Here is a 22,402-nt window from a genome sequence, read left to right on the forward strand (position 1 = left end):
GTGAGATTCTCAAGTCCCTGGCTTCAAGAGAATGGTTTCTGAACACTTGGGTCTTTGAGTGTCTGTAGTGCTCCCATAAAGATAAATATATAAAAGGACCAAACCCATAATATGTGTAGGACCATAGGCTGGAAAGAAGGAATCTTACCTTTCAGCAATGCCCACCTGTTACTTAAACATCTACTTTTAGTACTGGGTTCATCAGAAGAATCACTGTTGCAGTAATTCATTATAAAAAAAGGGAGAGAACCAAACAATGTACCTTCACCTCTCAGTTATAAGTGTATGGATAATCTAGAACATGCCTTACTGAACAACTGATGTAAATCATGTTCTAACTCAGATCTGGATATCCAGTTTATATTGCCCAGGATAAGAGTGGATGACAAGCCATGTAGCAACCTCAAGGATTCTCGTTAGATGCATTCTTGAAAAGGACTGAAATGGTAGCCACTGACAAGGTAGTGAATTTAAACCACATTGGTCACAGTTTTGTTGTATTTACAACAACAATAAGTGAGGCTGCGATCTAACCACTTGAAAAGGGTCTGTCCAATGACTAGTTGTCTGTTTCCTTTTTCATAAAAGAACAAAACAATTGATTGACCTACCTAATGAATGTGGTTTAATTGATGTAACATCTGAGACAACTATGGACATTCAAAGAATGAGAAATTATTTGGTTTTGTTTACCTACTTAGGGAAGAATATAAATAGCTGCCTAGGCTCGTCTAAAGAATCCACAATAGGCATAAAAGAGGAATCTATCATCGGGGACATCCTGACTATAATGGAAAATGATGCAGGGTTCTTTGTACATTAAGGCCTGTAGTTCAGAAATTGTTTTGGCTGAAATGATTTCCTGTAAAAAAGCAGAGTCTTCCAGGAGAGATGTTTGAGGTCAGATGTGCTTAAGGCTTACATGGTAAAAATATGAATAAAACAAATGTAGTCGATTAGGAAATTAGTTAACATGCTAAACTACACAAATGGCAAATAAAAATATATCTTTGTAGAATAAAAGTGGCTGTTAAGAAAACCATATGAGATCCTCAATGATTCTATGTTCAGAGACTTCAGGTCTGGATAAAAGGAATCTTATGCCTTGTTTCTTAGTCGATAGTCTTTTGTGTAGAAGTAGCATTAGGGTCCACTAAAGAAATTTCATGCATAACCCATTGACAGAAAACTATGAGAGTCCAACTCAGCAACACACCTGCTGAAACTGCAGATGATGCGAAAAAACACTTTTTTGCAGGAGGCCAAGCCCCTGTGCAATACCCATGTGAGGGGGCTTTGTCCCCAACACCTCCTTTACTTATATTAATTCCATGGTCACATAACCATGGGCAAAAGAGAAATACCTTGCAAAGATGAAAAAAATGGCTTGCACAACAATGCAGCTAATTAATGGAAAAGCATTCTAGGACAGGTGCATTCAAGAACTTGGGATCTGAGAAACTGCATTTGTCTAGATACCATTTATCAAATGGTAGATCTCCCAGCAGGATTCTAAGGAGCACCCACTAACATCACAGTTATAAGAGATACTGCAACTGTAGTCATCTGAGCAATTTGGAACTAATGGCTCTGCTGGACCGAGGCACAGGGAACTAATCTAAGGAAGCGGCGAAAGCCAACACATTCTGGCTAGGTTTATAGATGCCCTCAGGCAGATAGCCTAGTACTTACCTATGAAACTATGGAGCTACAAGAATTAAGTTTGCTTTTTTACCTTTTAACTTTCACTCTATATCCCGGTACATGTGAGGCAGAGCACCTCGCTGGCCTTGTTCAAGAGGAATCTTGACCAATGGATGGGAGATCGCAGATATACCCCAGGGATTACTTCAGTGTCACTGCTTGACAGAGGCACAGCAAAATAATAGGCATAGTTTTTATTCAAACTAAAGGGGTGGCGAAAGCCACATAACTATGGGCTAGGCTTATAAATGCCCTTGGGCAGATAGCCTAGTATGAACCTATGAACCTATGAACCTATAAATGAATGATCTATTTTTGTACTATTGTTGCATTGTTGAAGCGAATGGGGGAAGTATGCATTTAATCCACACTACAAATAATCAAGAAGGTGTTGTTCCTAGTTGCCTATTTATGAGGATTCCCAAAACAAAACAGTGGAAGCAGATATTGCAAAAACATGTTTCTTAATAGATGCATATGCCATGTTAGCCTCGTGGAAATTGTTATACCAATTTAATTGAAATTTATATATCATTTAGGTCAAAACATTCAGGGTTTACAGATTAGATGTAAAACTCTACCCTGTTGCTGAATTAGTCAGGACTTATATACAGACCATGATGGAATACTGTGGTCTTCTTGGCTACATGGCAGTAGAAGTAAATTGCTTTGAGGAAAAACCCAGTTAGATAGAGAGATAGATTGGTCTGTTGACTGGACTAGAGCACTGACCCATGCGGACCTATTTCAGGCTCATTTAGGCAATTTATATATAGAAAATATACAGTGGCAAATTGATATTTAAATTAAAGAAAAACAAGCTTATATCTGTGGGAAAAGTTATCTACAGAGTACAAGGTAAAAGAAAAGGAGAAGATGAGGGAGTGTCAGCGTCGTTACATGAATGTCATCAGTAGTGTCTGTTCAAAGGAAGTGAGAGAAGTGGTATATAAAGAAGAGAGAGAGTGTGTGTGTGTGTGTGTGTGTGTGTGTGTGTGTGTGTGTGTGTGTGTGTGTGTGTGTGTGTGTGTGTGTGTGTGTGGAGAGATTGCGAGAAGGCTAAAGGGAAGTAAAAGACATATATAAGTGGTAATACAACAGACTGAGAAGGAAAGAGAAAGTTTAATAAAATAAACTGAGAGTGAAGGAAGAAGGGCTGGTTGGACTGGAAACTAGGTTATATAACAAAAGGTTAGAAAGTTGGGAAAGAAAGGAATAGTGGTCATGATGTATGGAACATAGCTTGCTGGAAAGATGTTGGAAGGGGTGAGCTTAAGTGTTCTAAACAGATAAATAGATTTTGGAAGTTGTCAAAGGGATAGAAGTATGTGGAGAAGCAATGACATCCTATTTTTGTGAGATGTTGTTAGAAGTTTTTTTTTTTTAACTCGAGTAGGGTAATTGAGTCCCTAAAGGTCTTTCCAAGTTTGTGGCCTAAGATGAAGAAATTGTGTCTACTGCATTTCCTATTGAAGGAGATGTAGATATGATTACATTGTGATACTATGTTATAAGTTCTTTCCCTCTTTGTAAATCTCCCCATTAGATAGAAGGAGTTTTAGTTCAGGAGTTTGAATAATATGGTGCCTCATAGGAGGAGGTCTGCTCTTTGTTGAACTGGTAGCCACTTTGATTTTTTTTTTTTTGAGAGTTGAGCAGTCTTGAGTTCTTAGAGCCAAACCACAGGAAATATAGGAAAAGTATGTAAGGCAGTTTAAGTCCATGGGAATAGAAAGGCATCAAATTACCCTACTGTGTCATGAAGAATGAGAACATACAAACAAACTCTTTAAAATCAACGAAGGCACAAATAACTTAGTAAAAACAGGAACACAAGCCCCCAGACACAGTAGAATCCACTCACGGCTTGTAATGAATCTTCACAAAGTAAACTTAAAGCGCTTTTCGTCTGCTCTCAAAGCAGACTTCATCAGAAGTGTTTTTTACAAAAACATTTCACAGTTTAAATAGTCTTTAGCACCAAAAACGTGGGATAATTAAGACATTAAAGAAACACTACATAATTAATCATGAAACATACACTAAGCTGAAAGTAAATGCAAACTTACTCAAATATAAAAATGTGTACTATGATTTAAAATAAAAATTACTTATACATAACACAAAAACATTCCCCAATGAGGTACAACCTTAAAAGACATACTATTTGTCTAAGCAGACTTTCTAGTTTAAAAATACCACTAATAATAATTCAACTGTTTGAACCAAAATTGTCAATTCACAAAAAATGTATAAATATAGTGATAAAATCAAATTAGACTTTTCAGAGCGGTAATCAACTCTAAATTAACCATTTTATCTCAACAAGCTCTTCAATTTCAGGATGCTGCTGATGGAAGTAAACTCATTTAAGCCAGGAATATTGCCTACATCTAATTTGATTTGCCACTTAAGTTCTAGCTCCTCTAACTTCAGGGGGAAAGGTCCTCCTCTAGTACTATATTCCACCTTGTCAATAGCTAAAAACTTAAACTTATGATCGCTATTTGAATGTATGTGTTTGGCCAAGGTATTATCAGGCTTATTACGATTAATAGCGTACAAGTGTTCGTACATCCTATCCTGTTGCCTACGCTCCATTTTCCCTACATGGAATGCAGGACAACAACTACATCTGGCTAAGTAAAAAATACCCTTAGAATTACAATTAAATCTATCCTTAAGTCTATACTTATGACCTGAAACTGAGAACGAGTTAACTGTATCAACATGTTTACAATAATTACAGTTCTCACATTTAAACATACCACATAATTTAAGTGATCTTGTTTGCTGTCTTTCCAGTAAGTCCTTAAGGTTCTTACCCCGTTTGAATACTATATTTGGAAAGTCACCGAATTTGTCAAATAGAGTCTGGTTAAATCTAAAAAGTTCCCAATTCTTCTTCAATATCTTCACACATAAAGAACTATGAACATTGAATGTGGTTATAAAACCACAAGACAATGGTTGGTCCTTTTCTGGTCCTGCAAAAATTTGTATAGATGACACCAGAGTATTAACTCCTTGTAAAGTTGACTCTTCGGTACATCTAAGTGCCAGTATTGGCTTAAAAATAAGCCTTTCCCTCTTATTATTGACCTCCTTTATAAGTGTGTCCAATAGGGACTCCGGGTAACCTCGGTGGAGAAATAATTTTTTCAAAAATTGGCATTCATCATCAAAGTCATCGTCCTTAGAAATAATGCGAGAAGCCCTAACCAGCTGACCCTTAATGATTGCCCTCTTTTGATGAAAAGGGTGGCAACTGGAGAAGTGTAAAAATGTGTTGGAATAAGTCTTTTTTCTGAATATTTTTGCTGTTTAACAATTTAACGTTCTGTTTTTCATCAGCAGAATGTCCAGGTATGCTATAGACTCCAAACTAAAATTAGAGGTGAACTGGAGAAAGTCAGTTGAACTATTAAAACTAACTAATAGATCGTCACCCACTTTGATGTCACCTTTTAGTAAAACAAAGATATCGTCTAGGTATCTAGTATAATAGGCTATAGAATTAGAGACAGTAGTGCTTTTAAATACATACTCAGACTCCCAATATGCCATGACCAAATTGGCTATGCTCTATTTTTGTACCATTGTTGTAATATTAAAAAAATCTAGTTCCCATTCATAAGCCAAGCTTATATGTTTGCTGACAGAATCTGCCCAATGGCTGTGAAAATCTTGGAGCTATATTGTTGTGAGTTGGATACTATACTGAAGTAGCTCAGTGCACAATATAAAAAGTACAGTTTTGTACCTACCATAAATGTAGATGTTCGAGGATCTCCATTGCTGCAGTCCTTACATATGGGTACTCCGCTGCCCACAATCGGCCTGAATACCAAAGGGCTAGAACCGGCGTCGGTCATCGGCACCCGAGACTGACGTCAGTACGTGCCAGTACAAATGCGCATGACCGACGCCATAACCTCAGTCTTTCTTGCCTCAGACGTCAGAATGCAAAAAACACCACCCAAACCCCAACCTAAAAAGAAAAGGGGGGAAGGAGGGAGGGAAAATTGGACTGCAGCAATGGAGATCCTCGAACATCTACATTTATGGTAGGTACAAAACTGTACTATGTTCTTCGTCTCCCATTGCTGCAGTCCTTACATATGGGTAGAATCCCAGAGCAACGGAAAAAAGGGAGGCTGGCTAACTAAATAGCAGTAGGAGCTGCTAACATGCCCTGTAAGATTGCAGTGGCAAACCCAGCCCTAGACCTAGAATAAAGAGGTAAATGATAATGCTTTGTAAAGGTATGTACAGAACTCCAAGTAGCTGCCTCTAGAATGTCTTTAGTAGCTACCCCTCTCAAAAAGCAGTAGAGGTGGCCGTAGCCCTAGTAGAATGAGGCCTGATCCCAACTGGAACCTCATTTCCATGATGAGAGTAACAAAAAGCAATACAATGGCCAATCCACTTGGAAATAGTTTGTTTGAGACAGCTTTCCTCGTGAAGTCAAAGCAAATGAAACAAATAATTGTTGAGATCTTCTGAACTCTTTGGTTCTGAACAAATAATACCTTAACTGCCTATGTACATCCAAAGAATGCAAAACTTTTTCCCCTTCATTTTGGGGGTCAGCATAAAAAGTAGGCAAATGTATAGATTGGTTCAATGCCACATTAGAAATCACTTTAGGCAGAAAAGTAGGATTAGTACGTAAGGAAACTCTGTCCTTGTGAAAAATCAGAAAAGGTTCCACTGCCATGAGGGCCTGTAATTCAGATACCCTTCTAGCAGAAGTAACAGCCAATAAAAAGCAGTCTTCCAAGACAACAACTTCAATTCAGCTGTAGCTGCAGGTTCAAAAGGAGGCAGAGTCAGCTTTTCCAAAACAAAATTAAGATCCCAGGTAGGAGTAGGAGCCCTCCGTGGGGGTCTTATATTCTTTGCCCCTCTAAGAAACTGTTTAACCAATGGATGTGAAAATAAAGGAGGGTCACAATCATAGTGAGCAGAAATAGCTGCAGCATGCACTTTTACAGAAGAGAAGGACAAACCCTTGTCCAATAAAATAGTCAAATATTGCAATGTACAACTCAAATTAGGCAATTTGACATCAAAGCCTTTAGCTGAACTCCAAAGAAAAATCTCTTCCATTTATCAGCATAAACTTTTCAAGTACTAGGACGCCTGGCTTCCAAAATAACATCCAAAACTTGTTGAGGGAGCTGAAGGCCCTCCTTCTCTAAAACAGAATGCCAGGCTGTCAGGTGTAGGGATTGCACCCTGACATTGAGAAAATGATTGTTTTCCTGAGACAATAAGTGAGGAATCTGTGGTAATGGCCAAGGTGTTCCATGAATTAAGCTCCTCAACAGAGGGTACCAATGCTGACGAGGCCAATCCGGTGCTATAAGGATCATGCAAGGTTTGTCCCTCCTGACTTTCAACAGCACCTTTGGAAGAAGAGGCAAAGGAGGAAAAGCATACACATGAAGGTTGCTCCAACTGAAGGATAGTGCATCTATTTTCCAGGCTTTTGGATGAAACAGCCTTGTGCAAAACAGTGGCAGTTGGAAATTCAGAGGAGAAGCGAACATATCTATGTCTGGAGTTCCCCAAGCCCTGGTCAACTGAAGAAATACCTGAGGGTCGAATTTCCATTCGTGAGGATCCACAATCTGTCTGCTCAGAACATCTGCTAACGAATTTTGTGCTCCTGGCAGAAACTGTGCTCGAAGAGTGATGTGCAGATTCAAAGCAGTTTCCCATAACAGCATTGCTTGTCTGCAAAGAGGGTAAGAATGAGTCCCCCCCTGCTTGTTGCCAGAACGCCGAACGGCACTTGCAAATGCTGCTTCTGCTTAGGACCACGCGGCAAGAAAGACTGAGGTTATGGCGTCGGTCATGCGCATTTGTACTGGCACGCTCTGATGTCAGTCTCGGGCGTCGATGACCGACGCCGGTTCTAGCCCTTTGGTATTCGGGCCGATTGTGGGCAGCGGAGTACCCATATGTAAGGACTGCAGCAATGGGAGACGAAGAACATATGTCTCTTGCAATGCTGTAAAGCTTCAGTTTTCCCCCTTGCTATCATACCACATTACAGGAACATAGATATTTACTAGGTATACAGACTAGGTGACCGTTGAGAGCCTAGCCCAATTTTCCAATTGTCCCAGTGCATTTTATGGCTAAGTAACATGCTCACGGTCACATAGTAGGCAAGTAGAGGTTAAGGGAGTCAAACCCTAGACAATAAGAAGCATCTGGTTAATAGCTCATAACTTCAATCCTCTATAGTGTTTGCCAGGCTGTTATATTGCTTTAATGTACCCTATATCTGTTATTACAGTATTGCTTGTATTGACTAGATGGTGAACCTCATGAAAGTTGTCCTGATATGCTGCCAAGGCTCTGTATACTGCTTTCATTTATTTCAGTTTGATGTAGACAGACCTTTTTATGCCAAGACCAGTTGCCTTGAACTGAAAGACTGTTGAAGTGAGCTCCCAAACCATAATCTGAAGTGACTAATGTCAACTGTGGACAAAATGTCAGCAGAACTGAAGGCATCTTTTCAATATGTTCACTGGATCTATCTACCAACAACACTCCTTTACTGTGTGAGGGAATGGTACTAGCATTTCCACAGAATCAAAGGACAGTCTCCAAACATTCTTGGGCATATAATGAGGGCTACTAGCCTGCAGTTATGTGAAACAACCAGTAGAATAAAAACAAAACATGACCTAAAGTCCTTATGTACACTTTTGTTGTAATTCCATGTTTTGAAAGAGATCTGTCGTCAGAGACTGAACCTCTACATGTTCTTCATATTGATGACTGCTGAAGTAGCCTTAGCTTCCAGAGCTTCAAACTGAGCTGACTAAATGACAGATGTGGGTAGGAATCCCTTCACAGCTTTCTTGCCATTGAAGAGTATGCTCCTCTGAGGCTTTTGAGGATTGATGGTCAGCTTGTGCTTTTCTTTGCTGTGCAGAAAAGTTCCCTTGAGGGGGGACCTTTCATTTTCTTAAATGGATTTATGTTTTCTTACTTTTCCCTTCAGGAAAGTTATTTTAAAGCTAGGAGTGCTGTGTTGTGTATCAATGGACTGCTTGAGACTGTAATATACTTTTTAAATGGAGCACTCTTTTTTACTGTCAGTTTAAAATCAAAAATAATAAATCGCTTTTGTGAACTGCTAGTTTTACCAGCATTTTGCTGCTTGTGTTCCGTGGGAAAGAGGCACCATTTTCAGCTTGACCATGGAACAGACTACCAGTCCCATGGTCAGTCCTTATTCCAGGCACAAAAAGAAAAAGTTAGGCAACAGCCTTTGCCATCATAGCAGGTTAGCAATTTGCCTCACCTGCGCTGGGTGACTGCTCTAGCCATTTGTTGTATCTCATACCGTTCATCTTTTACCCCAGATCTCTCTGGTGTAGCACCTTTAGTCACTATGGACTGGGGGTTAGCCACAATCTCTGTTGCTGTTAGAGTCCCTTCAGTAGGCAAGTGAGAAGCATTTTTGTCAGTCCTGGGAGAAGGAACAGGGAAGGTTTCTCTGTTGTGCCAGAATGGTGTGTCCATTCTTGCAGAAGCAGCTGCTGCCATTTGTACCACAGTTCACTCCATTTTTCCTGTCAAAAAGAATCAGAAAACCAAGCATGTATCTCCTCCTTAATTTTCTTTAGACAGGAGTAGTTTACACGGTTGGCTCAGTCTTTATTTCAGGCTACTGATCCTTCTTGTAAAGTAGATTCTAGTGAAAGAAAGAGGGATTCCTCTGTTCCTGAACAGATTCAAGATTCTGAATCTGAACAGGAAGATGCAGGAATGGACTCTCTTTTTTTCCCTCAGATTTCTAATTCAGAGTCAGAGCAGAATTCAGTTTCTTATACCCCTTGATCAGAGTTTTGTTTTCTCTGAGACTATTGCTAGAACGTACCAGTGTTTTCAGAGGGAAAACACTGAGGCTTCTCAGTCCCTCAGAAAATACTATGAGTTTTGCATTTTCCATAACCTACACCCGTTCTTCTTGTTCTATCAGCTTTAGAAGATGTGTGAGCGTTACTGTCTGTCATTTTCCTGTTGGACAACCAGTTGCCCCTAAAAAGGCAGATATGATGCATAAAATGTCCCAGTCTTTTACTATTCCCACACCTACCTCACAGCTAAAGCCTTAGTTCATCACTCTGCTGCTAAGCACTTAGTTAATTCCAATCCTACTCTTTCAGATAAGGATGCAAAAATTACTGATGGGTAGAGGGAAAAAAGTTTATACTTCTGCAACTTTGGTTTTCATAATTTTGAATTGTCAGATTCATATGTCAAAGCTTGTTCTGACAAATTGTTAAAGTATGAGGACTGCATTATCCACAGATTCGTATTGTTAGGAAAAATCTGATTTAAATAACAAGTTTCTTTTGTACAGGTCACTACTCATTGTTTGCACTGTATTATATGTCTCTTGATATGTCATCCAGGGCTATGGCACTGGTATTGTTTTAAGAAGGTTTGCATGGCTGCATTCTTAGAACCTTCCAGATGGCATTAAAAATTACATTTTAAGTTCTCCATTGGACAGAAATTTAGTGTTTTGTCTTCTATAGCTCTCAACCTCTTGGCACAAGAAATCTGGACAAATCCAAAAATAATTGGGGGGGGGGGGAGACAAAGCAACAAAAATAAGGACACATTTTAAATATTGCTCATATAAAAACAGAAAGTCACTGGAATAAATGCTTGTGGTGTTAACACTGATTTTTCTGAAGGATATGTAGTTTGAAACTGAAATGAGTGACATTATTTAATGACTTCAACCTTTAATGATTTGTCAGATAACCAGAAATTTTATGAGAAACAGACTAAAAATATGAGGGACAAATCTGGATGGTTGAGAGGTACCCTGTGTTGCAGAGGTGAACACAAAATTAGATGAAAGGGGCAAGCTGAACCCCGAATCTCTAAGACTTTTCAACTCTCCTTTTTTCTAAAGTGTTCAAGGGATTTTTTCTCCTTTTCCATTTTTGATAGAAAACAGAATTTACAGTCTCAATAGAATTCAGATAAACAGACATTTAAGAAGGCATGGCAAGGGACTTCAAAAGGAAGTCTGTAAATGCCCCAGACTAAAGGCAGTCCAGTACATCTGACTGACTATTCAAGAGACCTTGTGACCTACTCCCATCCTGGTTCCCCTTTTCCTTCCAGAAAATCTTAATCTCCTTTTTTTCTGTAGGACAACAAGTTGCTTCAGACAAATTGTTTCTTAATATCATTCCTCAACATTACAGATGGCAGTGGAAATTCTTCCATTCCAGGGGTTCATTCCTCATCCTCCAGATCAGACTATTGTTTCTACCTGTTCTTCATCACATGATGACCCAAGGACTGATAGAACTCCTCTTTCCCTAGTGGGGGAGGGTCTTTATTCAATGATGTTCCTAGTAAAAACGCAAGAAAATTCTTGGAGACTTTTATAAACCTGTTTGTGATAGTGCCCTAATTCAAAAATTAAGAAAAAAGACCTTAGGTGTTGTTCACAGCTTCAGGCTTCAAACTGTTAAAACACAATTTATTAATCGCTTAAAAAGTGAAGCTGACAGGATGTAGACTTCACTAGAATATGATGAACTGAAAATAGTTAAGTATCCAAGCAGTTGCCATCCACAGCTTCAAACTTCAGATCTGAAGAAGGCATCTGCCGAAAGCGCTTATCGTTTGGACAATTTCATCTTTTCAGCTTTTTACGCTCCAGTGAAGTATATGTTTTTGTTAGCTTTGCTCACAAAGCATCTATTAACTGTGCTTTAACAACTTGAAGCCTGAAGTTGTGGATGTTAATTACTAAGCTAATTATTTCAGTACTTAGTGAAGTTTGCATTTGTCAGCTTCTCTTTTTAAGCTTTCAATAATTTGAGTTTTAACAGCCTGAAGTTTGAAGCTGTGGATGACAACTGCTTGGATACTTAACTATTTTCAGTTCATCATATTCTAGTGAAGTTTACATCCTTTCAGCTTCACTTTTTAAGCGATTAATAAATTGTGTTTTAACAGTTTGAAGCCTGAAGCTGTGGACGACACCTAACGTCTTTTTTCTTTGTTCATTTGCCTACCCTCTGTGTCTTTAGTAGTGGTGAGGAGAATTTATTTCCTAATTCAAACATTATGTCACTTTGCAAACTGTTACTTCTTCTTTCTCTTTTAAGTTTCCTGGTAACACTAGACTTATAACATGCTTATCATCACATCCCTATTCATCCAGACTTCAGACATTTCTTAAGGTTTTGTATATCTGTATCACATTATCAGTTCTCTACTTTAACCTTTGGACTTTCCACTGCATCAAGAGTGCTCAAAAAGTTTCTAGATCCAGTTATGGCTCATTGCAAGCTAGAGGGTACCCACATTTTCCATATCTAGACAACTTGCTTATATTTACAGAGTCTTTTAGAGTGTCCAGTGAACACTTCTTATGTGGGGGGCTGCATCCCCAACCCCCGCTAATTACATTATATAGATATATATATATATATATATATATATATATATATATATATATACTAACTCCAAGGTCGCACTACAGTGGGGAAAGGAGAGGTTTAATTCTAGCTAACTTATCGGTAAGTAAGTGCTCCATACGACTTCCTTGGTGTTGGCCAACTATCATTCAACATATAGTTTTACAATGATTTGGCCTTTTGATTAAGTTTTGGTTTGATGGTAAGTGTTCGACAAACAGCCATTTCGATGAATGTGCTGTTCAACAAATAACCATACACCCGAGTCAGTAACCCTTCTTTAGATACCTTAGTGACCTGCAGAGAAATTGCTGTTTTGGGGAATCACTGAAGCCCAGAAACAGTGCACCCACATCTGCTGAACTAGATAAAGTACTGACTGTAACTGCCTCTGGTTGTTCATACGTCATTTTAATTTACTTACCTTCCCCCCTCCCCATGGCATGTAGATTTTGTGTTTGTAGGAATTCTTCCTTTTTAGAGCACATTTTAGTCAGGTTTCATTTAAATAAGATACTACACAAAACTAGCTTCTGTTCAGGACTTAAATAAAACAAGTACTGAGTATGGTAATCTTTAGTTGTGGTTAGTCCACCACAAGCACTCTTTAATAATTTTATTTATTTTACATTTGTTTACCGGGAAAGTCCAAATGGGCACAGATTCCATTTTCAGCGGAGAGCCAGAGAGAAAATCTCCATAAAGATTAGTACAGCAAATACAGTAAATACAATGCACATGTTAATAAAGTACAGTACAGAGTCAAAATGTTGTGACCTGCGGTAGTGGTGCTGCGGTAGCGTTGTCGCCTCACAGCAAGATGTTGTCGCATTCGATGCTCAGCTAGAGCGTCTTCTGTGTGGAGGCATGCATGAATGGGCGTGCCTTCATTGAAGGTTGTGCATCAGGGCTGGTAACTCGGCACGTAAAAATCCACTACCAAACATTAGCGGACTGGAGTTCCGCTGTGGCGACCCCTAACCGGGATAAGCCGAAAGACACAACAACAACAGAGTCAAAATGTTAATAAGGTCAGTTTCAAAGCCAGGAAAGGAGCAAAAAGTAAATATACTATAAGGAGCACAGTGTGTTACAATAAACAATACAGTTGAAAGGACATTTTGTTCAGTCATTTGGTCACACTCATCAGTGGATAGTACAGTAAACACACATTGAGTAAGAGTATAGAAAGGAGTTGCTGCAGGCTTTCATAAAAGGTTAAAGTATGATATGATCTAATTTAGTGAAGCTACCCAGGGTCAGAACAATTACATAACCAAGAACTATGTAAATGGGACCGGAAGAGTTTTTTGAAATTATTTTTGTTTTCAGTGGTCCTAATATCTAGGGGGATCGTATTACATGCTTTTGCAACAGAAATGAAAAACAAGGAGTCCCCAGAGCTATTGTTGCTTTTGCCTATGTCAGCCATTGCTTTATTGGTGGATCTTAACAGGCATCTGTTAGAGTAGATATTAAGTAGATTTCAAAGAGCAGAAACTCTATCAGGATAATACAGAATTTGGTGGGCTATTGTAAGCTGACTATATGTGAGCAGGTTGGGTAATTCTAGCCAGGATAGTTGCTTGAATGCTATGCAGTGATGTGTCCTGAAGGGTAAGTCGGTAGCAAACCTAGCTATTTTATTGTAGCAGGTATTTAGTTTGTTAAAGTTTGCTTTGTTTTAGGTTGATGAGTATGGGGGAGGCATAGAGGAGTGTGGATAGTAGGTGGGTTCTTGCAATGGTGGCTTTACTGTCATTGGTGAAGTACTTTTTTCATCTATATAGGATTCCGAGTTTTTTATGGACTTTCTTTATTGTCTGTGCAATGTGCATATCGAATTTCATGTTTTGATCTATGATAACCCATTAGAAGTGTGGTGTGTTGGACAGGTGTGATAGGGGTGTTATTAGCTGAGAATATTGTGAATGACGGTATGAGGGCTAAGGCTCTAGTGAGATAGAATATCATTACCTGTCTTTTATTGGGGTTAAGTATTAGTTGAGTTGGCTAGCCAGGTTTCAAGAGCAGTAAAGGACTCGTGTCAATTCCTGGAGTTGAGAGAGTGATGGGCAGAGCAGATTAGAGTGGAGTCATCGGCACACTGGACTAGAGTGGCATGCTGGGTAGTTTTGTGAAGTTGGTTGATGAATATGTTGAAAAGAAGAAGTCAAAGAATGGATTCTTGGGGAACTCCTAGGGTGACAGGTAGGAGGGGAGATAAGGAGTTTTGCTATTTTACTGCTGGTTAGCAGTTGCTTAGATAGTCTTAAAACCACACTAGTGTGGAGTGGCTGAGATTAAGATCAGAGAAAGCGGAAAGGAGTTTGGGATGGGAGACAGTATCAAAGGCCTTGGAGAGATCTAATACAGTGGATACTAGATTACCATTGTTTCAATGTTGGTTTACTGTGTTGGCAAAGTTAATAAGGCTGTGGTATTACTATGATTGGGCAGAATCCATGGTGGTTGTTGGTTAGCAGTTTATTAGTGAGGAGATAGTGCATTATTTGGGAATGTATACATTTTTCAAGGATTTTAGATAAGGGGAGAGAGAATGGCAATTGGACGGTAATTAGACAATTCCACAGAGTTACCTCCTTTGTGGAGTGGTTATACGTGAAATTTTCCACAGAGAAGGAACACATTGTTCTGAGAAAGAGCGATTAAGGAGCATAGAGACAGGATAAGAGATGGCTTTGGCTGCGATCTTCAGATATTCTGCAAGCAATTTGTCAGTGGCTAGGGTTGTGGGTTTAAGCCTATTTAGGTATTTATATATTGCACTAATTGGGACAGGCTGTAAGGAGAAGAGGTTTAGGTCTGCTGATACGGAAGATTGGTTTGGATGTGAAGTGGTTGAACTATTATTGGTGAGGGCTAGGATGGATTTGAAGTGTTTGTTAAAGTGGGTGGCAATATTATTGGTGGTGGTGTCAATGTTAGGGGATGGAGTACTGGTCATTCCTGGTTGTAGGATTTTATTAATGGCAGCCCAGAATTTTTTGTGGGTTATTTTTATTTATTTTATTTATTTTACATTTGTTGACCGGGCTAGTCTAGCTGGATATGTGTCCATTTTCAGTAGAGGCCCGGGGAGAAAAGCTCCAAGATAAACCAAGTGAAAAACTTACAAATCATTTTAACATAGGACTAGAAGAAGAATAAAACATATAGGGATATACATTGCAAATTACAAAATAAAACCTTGGAAGTATAAAAAGTAATAAGATAACTATGTAGATGCATACATTATGTACTATGCAAAGGATAAAAAGTAATAAGATAACTATGTAGATGCATACATTATGTACTATGCAAAGGATAAAAAGTAATAAGATAACTATGTAGATGCATACATTATGTACTATGCTTCTAGCAGGTTATAATATGGAAATCAGAGAGGACAAAGCAAAGAGCTTTAGTGCTAGAATATTATAACAAACCAGTGTGGAATGCAGGTAATTATACAATAAAGAAGAACAAGTGATGAAAGAGTAATTATGTAAAATATGCAACTAGAGTATAGAAGAAAGAAAATCTTCTGTAAAGAGAATTTACAGAGACAGAGGATAGTATGGCTAGAGAGAGAAACGTTGTGTAATAGTAAAGAACTTTGTTTACTAAAAAAGAAAAATGTATTTGTTCTTCAGTAGTATAAAAGGTGGTATTTATAAGTAAAGAATATAAAATAGTACATATGTAGTCAATAATGGCAAAAACTTAGGTAAATCTGTTGGACTAGATGCCTTGTCTGGTTTAGAACAGGGGCACATTCAGTGTGTTGTTAGGTAAAGTTTCAGTCTGTTTTTGAAAAGTGAGGGAGAGGGGAGAGAGGAAAGATCACTGGGGAGAAGATTCCAAGTTTTTCCAATAGCATTAGAAAAGAGAGATTATCCAGCCTTGTTATTGGGTTTAGAGGTATGTACAAGGTTTTTGTGAGAGGAACGTAGGGATTTCAGATTTATATATGGTGTGATGAGGGTGGATAGAATAGGAGTAGAGGACGGTTTATAAACGGTTTTATGGGCAATGGTTAGTTGGTGGAGTTTAATCACGTTTTGTAGTTCCAGCCATCCAAGCTGTTTTATATTTATGCAATGGTGGGTTCTGTAGGAGTTACCTGTAGCAAACCTAGCAATATTGTTATAGGAAGTTTCCAGTTTGCTAAGGTTCTTTTTTGAAAGTTTAGTAAAAATTGGTGATGCATAGAGGAGAGTAGAGATTAGATGAGTGTGCGCTATAGTTGTTCTAGCAGTGGAGGAGAGGAGAGGTCTAATCCTATATAGGTAGCCTAATTTTGTGTTGACAGTTTTTATTGTATTATTGATATGAGTGTCAAAATTCAGGTGGTTATCTATGATAATGCCCAGAAGTTTGGTGGTTGGGTCTGGTGATATAATGGTACCACTGGTGGATGTAATTGAGAAATTCAATGGAGAGGAATTATGAGTTGGAGTAAAGAGGAGGAGTTTAGTTTTATTAGGGTTCAAAAGAAGGCAATGCTGTGTAAACCATTGTTCAACTATGTTAAATGTGTTCTGGGTAAGAGAGAGAAGTTCAGATTTGGATTTGGCTGAACATAAAAGTGTGGTGTCGTCAGCATATTGTATGCAAGTGGCTTGGGGGATGGCTAGATGAAGGTCATTAATGAAAACTGAAAAGAGGAGAGGACCTGGTATGGACCCCTGAGAGACACCTATGGTAACTGGTTGAAGGGTAGAAAGTGTCTTATCCCAGATTACTGCTTGTTGTCTTTTATCGAGGTAGGACTGGAACCATTTTATGGAAGGTGTATCTAAAGAGAGGGATTTGAGTATGTTGATGAGAATCTGGTGATTGACCATGTCAAAAGCTTTAGACAGGTCAATGAAGAGTGCAGAGGAAAGGTAATTAAGGTTGTGTTTTTTATTTATACAATCTGTAAAGGACAGGAGGGCAGTGGTAGTGCTATGTGAGGGTCTAAAACCATGTTGACAGCTGGAAAGTAAATTATTTTGGGTTAAGTGTTCAAGTAGTTGCTTATGGACACATTTCTCCATGATCTTTGCCAGAGGTGAAAGAAGGGCAATAGGACGGTAATTAGAGAGTTCATTGGATTGACTGCCTTTATGAAGAGGTATGATATGAGATACTTTCCATAGGCTGGGTATTTGACCTTCAGTGAGAGTCCTATTGATCAGAATAGAAATAGGATAAGCTATAGCTTTGGCTGATAGTCATAGAAAGTCGGCAGGTAGTTGGTCTGCTGAAGGAGAGCATGGTTTAAGTTTTTGTAATAGGGTCAGAATATATGAAGTTGGGATGGGTTGCAAATGAAAAGGAGGAGGTGGGGTAAAGTTATAGGAAGGGAGATTAAAGATACTGGGCGATATCTGAGAAGCTAGAGTTTGGATTGTACTAGTAAAACAGGTATTAAATATGTTGGCTGTATTGATGGGGCTATTATGGTCAGTATTTTGAGGGTTAGGAGTGGACGATTTACCTGGATGGAATAATTGGTTAATGCTAGTACAGAATTTATGAGGGTTGTTTTGATGTGGTTGTTGGAATTGTAGGTAGTAATTTTGTTTATCTGAGAGTATAGCTTTCTTAGTATCATTTCTTAGTTGTCTAAAGGTTAGGTGGTCGACTGGGTTTTTAGTCATTCTCCATTTTGCCCAATATTTATTTCTAAGGTGCATTTTGTGTTTAGTTACTTTAGAAAGCCATGGGGCAGACTTGGTTTTAACTCTAACAGATCTGGTTGGTGCATGTTGGTTAAGAATGGCTAGGAAGTTAGAGTTAAAGTAATTGATGGCTTCTTCTAAAGGGAGATGTTTTAAAGGAGACCAATTACAAGTTCTTAGTTCTTTTTCAAAGAGCTCAGAGTTAAACTTCTTTTTGGTTCTAATATTTTTAACAGATGTTGAGTTGGGAGTGAAGGTTTTGTGCCTAATAATATAGGTGAGTGAGTGGTCACTTATATTATCAGGGAGGGTTCCTGAGTCATAGTTATTGGGGTGATTGCTGATAAGAATCCAGTCTAATATACTTGATTTTTGGCTACCTTTATTGGTCCTGGTGGGGTATGTAATGATTTGTGAAAAGCCATACAGGTTAATATGGGTTGTAGGGAGGCTGCTACAGTAACAGTTCCAGTCAATGTTCATATCTCCCAGGATTATGGTTTCTTGGGGTAAGTGTTGGAATAGCCAACAAAGAATGTGTTCCATAGTGGCAATGTTACTGACAGGAGGAAGATACAAACAGATGATATTGATACATTTAGCATTGTTAATATGAAGTTTGGCGATGAGAATTTCAGCATTAGTATCTAGCGGTAATTGACAGTTATAGGTGGATAGCTGTAGGCCTGATTTAAATAGAATAGCTACTCCTCCACCCTTCTTAGCTGCTCAGTCAAGTCTTAGTATGTTATATCCAGGTGAAAGGATTTTGTTGTCTTTGGTAGCAGGTTTTAGCCATGTTTCAGAGGATATCAACGGCATATAGTTCTACTAGGGCTTGGAGTTGGGATACTTTGTTGTTTATGCTACGTATATTGAGATGGGCTAGTTTGAGGGAGTTAGATAATTTATTAGGGGAATTAATAGGGTAGTAATTTTGGTTGGGGAGAGTAGGAGATGTTTTATTTGGACCTGGGTTAGGATGGATATCTCCATCTTTTAATGAGAGTAGTAGTCCTATATAGCTAGGGTTATTGACTTTGTTATATAAAAATGGATTTTTTCTGGAATTGAGTATGTTATATTTGATATGTGTTATTCCGTGATACTTTGCGAATAGGTAGTTGGGTGAATATGTTATATTAGCATGGCTAAGAAGCAGTGGTAGCAACAGAGGATTAGTTTCCTTGTTAGGGTAGTGAAGTTTAGCATGTAGTGGATATTCAAAGGTGGTGAGTAAATATGAAGGGGTAAAAGAGAATAGTAGTAGTGGTGTGAGTAAAAGTATGATATAAAGTCTAGTTGGTGGTTTATACATTGTACAACAGTTATTGGATGTATATAGATAAAGTTTGTAAGTAATAAAGAGTGAGGATAGAGGAGTGAGAAGGTTAAGGTATGGTAGAAGGATGTGTATGGAGAAGTTGGGTCAGAGAGACAAAAGAGTGCAAAGTGTTTTGCGATAGGTGGGAAAGGAAGAGGTGTGGTTATCCTTGTCTAGGTGTAATTGGAGAAGGAAGAGGTGTGGTTAATGTAGTATAAGAGTAGAACCCTTGGGGGTGGGTGGGAATTGGGGGTAGGAAGGGGGAGCGGAGTGAGCCCGCAGGGTGAACGGAGTGGGTTAAAGACAAATCCAGACGCAGTCATCAGGAAACAATTAGCAAGACTGACTCCAAAGGGGAGTTTAAAAAGCAGGTTAGTTTCAAAAGTTATTTTTGTGTTTGGTTTGAATGTCTATATGGTGGTTCTTTTTGTCTGTCCTAATTTGTTTTTTGGTTTTGTTCCTTAGTTCCCGGTATCCCTGTCTATTAGTTTGAGTTTTATTTTGATGCCACGAGTCCCATGCTTTATCTCTTTCTTTTAGCAGTAGACAGATATCACTGGTCATCCAGGGGACATAGCTGGATTTAGTTCTTTCAGTTCTAATACGGGTAAGATGACTTAGAATGTTTAGAAAAGTGTTAGTGAAGTAGTATATGACACTTTCCAGGGGGAGAGATGAGAGTGGTCTCCAGTGGCATTGATTAAGTGCAGATATGAAATCATGGGTTTTGAAATTCTTTGTGTACAGGATTTGTTGGAGGGCGGAGGATTTTAATGGATTCACTTGGTGTCTAATTATAAAGGTGGGAAGGTGGTTGCTGAGGGTGTCTGGGAGGAAGCCTGAGAGGTAGGATTGAGATGGTCTGTTAGAAAGGATCCAGTCTAGGATGGACTCCTTTTTTGATGCTTTATCTACCCATGTTGTGGTTTTGATTGAATGAAACCATGTAGGTTAATGTGATTAGTGGGGCAGAGCGAGTTGCAGGAGGACCAGTCGATATTAACATTACCTAGTATGATTGTTTCTTGGTGAAATTTTTGGGATGCCCGGTCTAGAATGGATTCTACTGTATTAATGTTATTGCCAGGGGGTATATACGTACCAATTATATGCAAGTGTTTTTTTCAGTTGATTGTAGCTCTGGGATTTTTTTCAGTATGCTCCTTATGTTTATGTTGAGTATAAGGAGATCTGTTGATCTCCTGGGGGAGGTTAGAATGTTATTTGTTTGGTAGCAGGGAGGTGGTGGTTGTTTGTAGGGCCAGGGTTTGGGTGCATGTCTCCAATCACTATAAATTAAAATGTTATTTGGATTATAATTATTTGGTATTTCACTACAGATCCTACAACCAGGATAGACCAGTACACAAAGCTTTGCCAGAGATGGCCTGCACCTGTCACCCCTGGGATTCCGTATACTGGCTAAGACTCTTGCCACCCCTATAGTGCCTTTTTTAGGCAAGGTTCAAATGCCAAATTCACAACCATAGCAGGTACAAGCAAGCAAACTCTGAGGGTAATGCTACTCAATGCTAGAAGTCTAAACCTCAAAATGCACTCACTTGAGGCACTCCTTAAAATGGAGAACATCAACATCTATGCAGTGACAGAGACCTGGTTCAAGGCTCCAGAGAGCACCCCTACATTACTAAGCTATAATTCATACCACACCTGTCGGCCACCTAACCTGGACCGAAACACTAAAGGTGGAGACATGTCCATATTCATTAAGGATATCCACACCTCCAGGCTAGTTGCTCAACATAATACACCCAAAATTATCCAAGTGCAACTAACAACTGGGCAAGACTGCAATCCAGGTTGTAGCTTGTTACAGATCCCCCACCATGCACCAGGATTCCTGCTCTTCATTTCTTAAGATACTGGAAAATATTAAGGTACAACCCAATACCTTAATTATGGGTGATTTCAACTACCCCACCATCAACTGGGAAAACTATTCATGTACCAACTCATCCACTCAACGTTTTCTGAAATTCATAAATTCCAACGCCTTGGATCAGCTTGTCCACACCCCCACCAGGGGCGGCAATATCCTGGACCTGGTCATTACCAATATGGGTAACCCGTGTTCCACTCCAGAGGTAAACTCCTCGCTGGTCAGATCCGACCACAAGCTAATCACCCTAGACATCCATATTCCAACCCCACCCCCCATTAAGGAAACCACTGTCAAAAACTACTCCAAAGCCAACTTCATGTTTCTTAAGGCAGAAGTGGCAGACTTCATCACACTCATGCAGACGGAAAACAGAGGTACGACTGCTGAATCCTACACAAATGCACTGTATAAGCACATACACGAGTGCATGGATCGTGCCATCCCTAACAGAACCAAGATGCTATCCTCCAAAAAAAGGAAGCCAATCTGGTGGTCCCCTGCCATAAACAAACTCTACAGTAGAAGAAAGAAGTTGTTGCAAAAAAGAGTAAAATTGCAAGATTGGAGGAACTCCCTGGTGAGCCTCAGCAAGAAGCTGAGATCCCTCATAAAATCCTCCAAAGCCAGTTACAAAAATAAAATCACCACTGATTCCAAAGACAACCACAAAGCATTCTACAGCTATGTCAAGAATCTCAATGGCAACACTCAGATCTACTCTGAGCTACAGCACAATGGCACTAAATATACAGAACCAACCAATATTGCCAACATCCTGGCAGATAGGTTCAGTGCTAACTTTACCGCCCTCTCACTCTCCAAATTGCCCATCTTGATACTGGAATAATGCAAAGCTCCTGTAATCAGGGATGGACAAGTAAAGACCACACTTTCCAAAGCCAAGAACACAGCATCCATGGGACCAGACAACATCTCAGGCTGCATACTGCACGAACTACAGACCAAACTGGCACCCCACCTAAGTACCATGCTCAATCATAGCCTCATCTCAGGCTATGTGCCTACTGAATGACACAGAGCAACAGTTATCCCACTCCACAAAGGGGGTGCCTCCACAGACTCTGGAAACTACCACCCCATTATCCTGATGAGCCTGGTCTGTAAGGCCATGGAATGTATCATCTTGGAGCTTATAAACAAAGACATAGGTAACCTCCAAACCCTGGTCCCCACTCAGTTTGGGTTTGTAAAAGGTAGATCATGTCTACTTAACCTGATTGACTTCTTTAAAGCAGTCAACAGAGCCGTAGACAAGGGCAAGGTAGTGCACACAGCCTGTCTTGACCTCGCCAAG

At 39.3% G+C, this 22,402-nt stretch overlaps 1 protein-coding gene across 1 annotated transcript in view; it reads right to left on the reverse strand.

Annotated features, from left to right (window-relative positions):
- The window catches only part of LOC122789291 (phospholysine phosphohistidine inorganic pyrophosphate phosphatase), a 1,206,440-nt gene that overhangs the window by 1,108,192 nt on the left and 75,846 nt on the right, over positions 1-22,402 (reverse strand). The window lies entirely within an intron of this gene.

Source organism: Protopterus annectens, chromosome 14.part0 (assembly GCF_019279795.1).
Source record: "Protopterus annectens isolate FY-2018-M chromosome 14.part0, PAN1.0, whole genome shotgun sequence".
Lineage (NCBI taxonomy): Eukaryota > Metazoa > Chordata > Ceratodontiformes > Protopteridae > Protopterus > Protopterus annectens.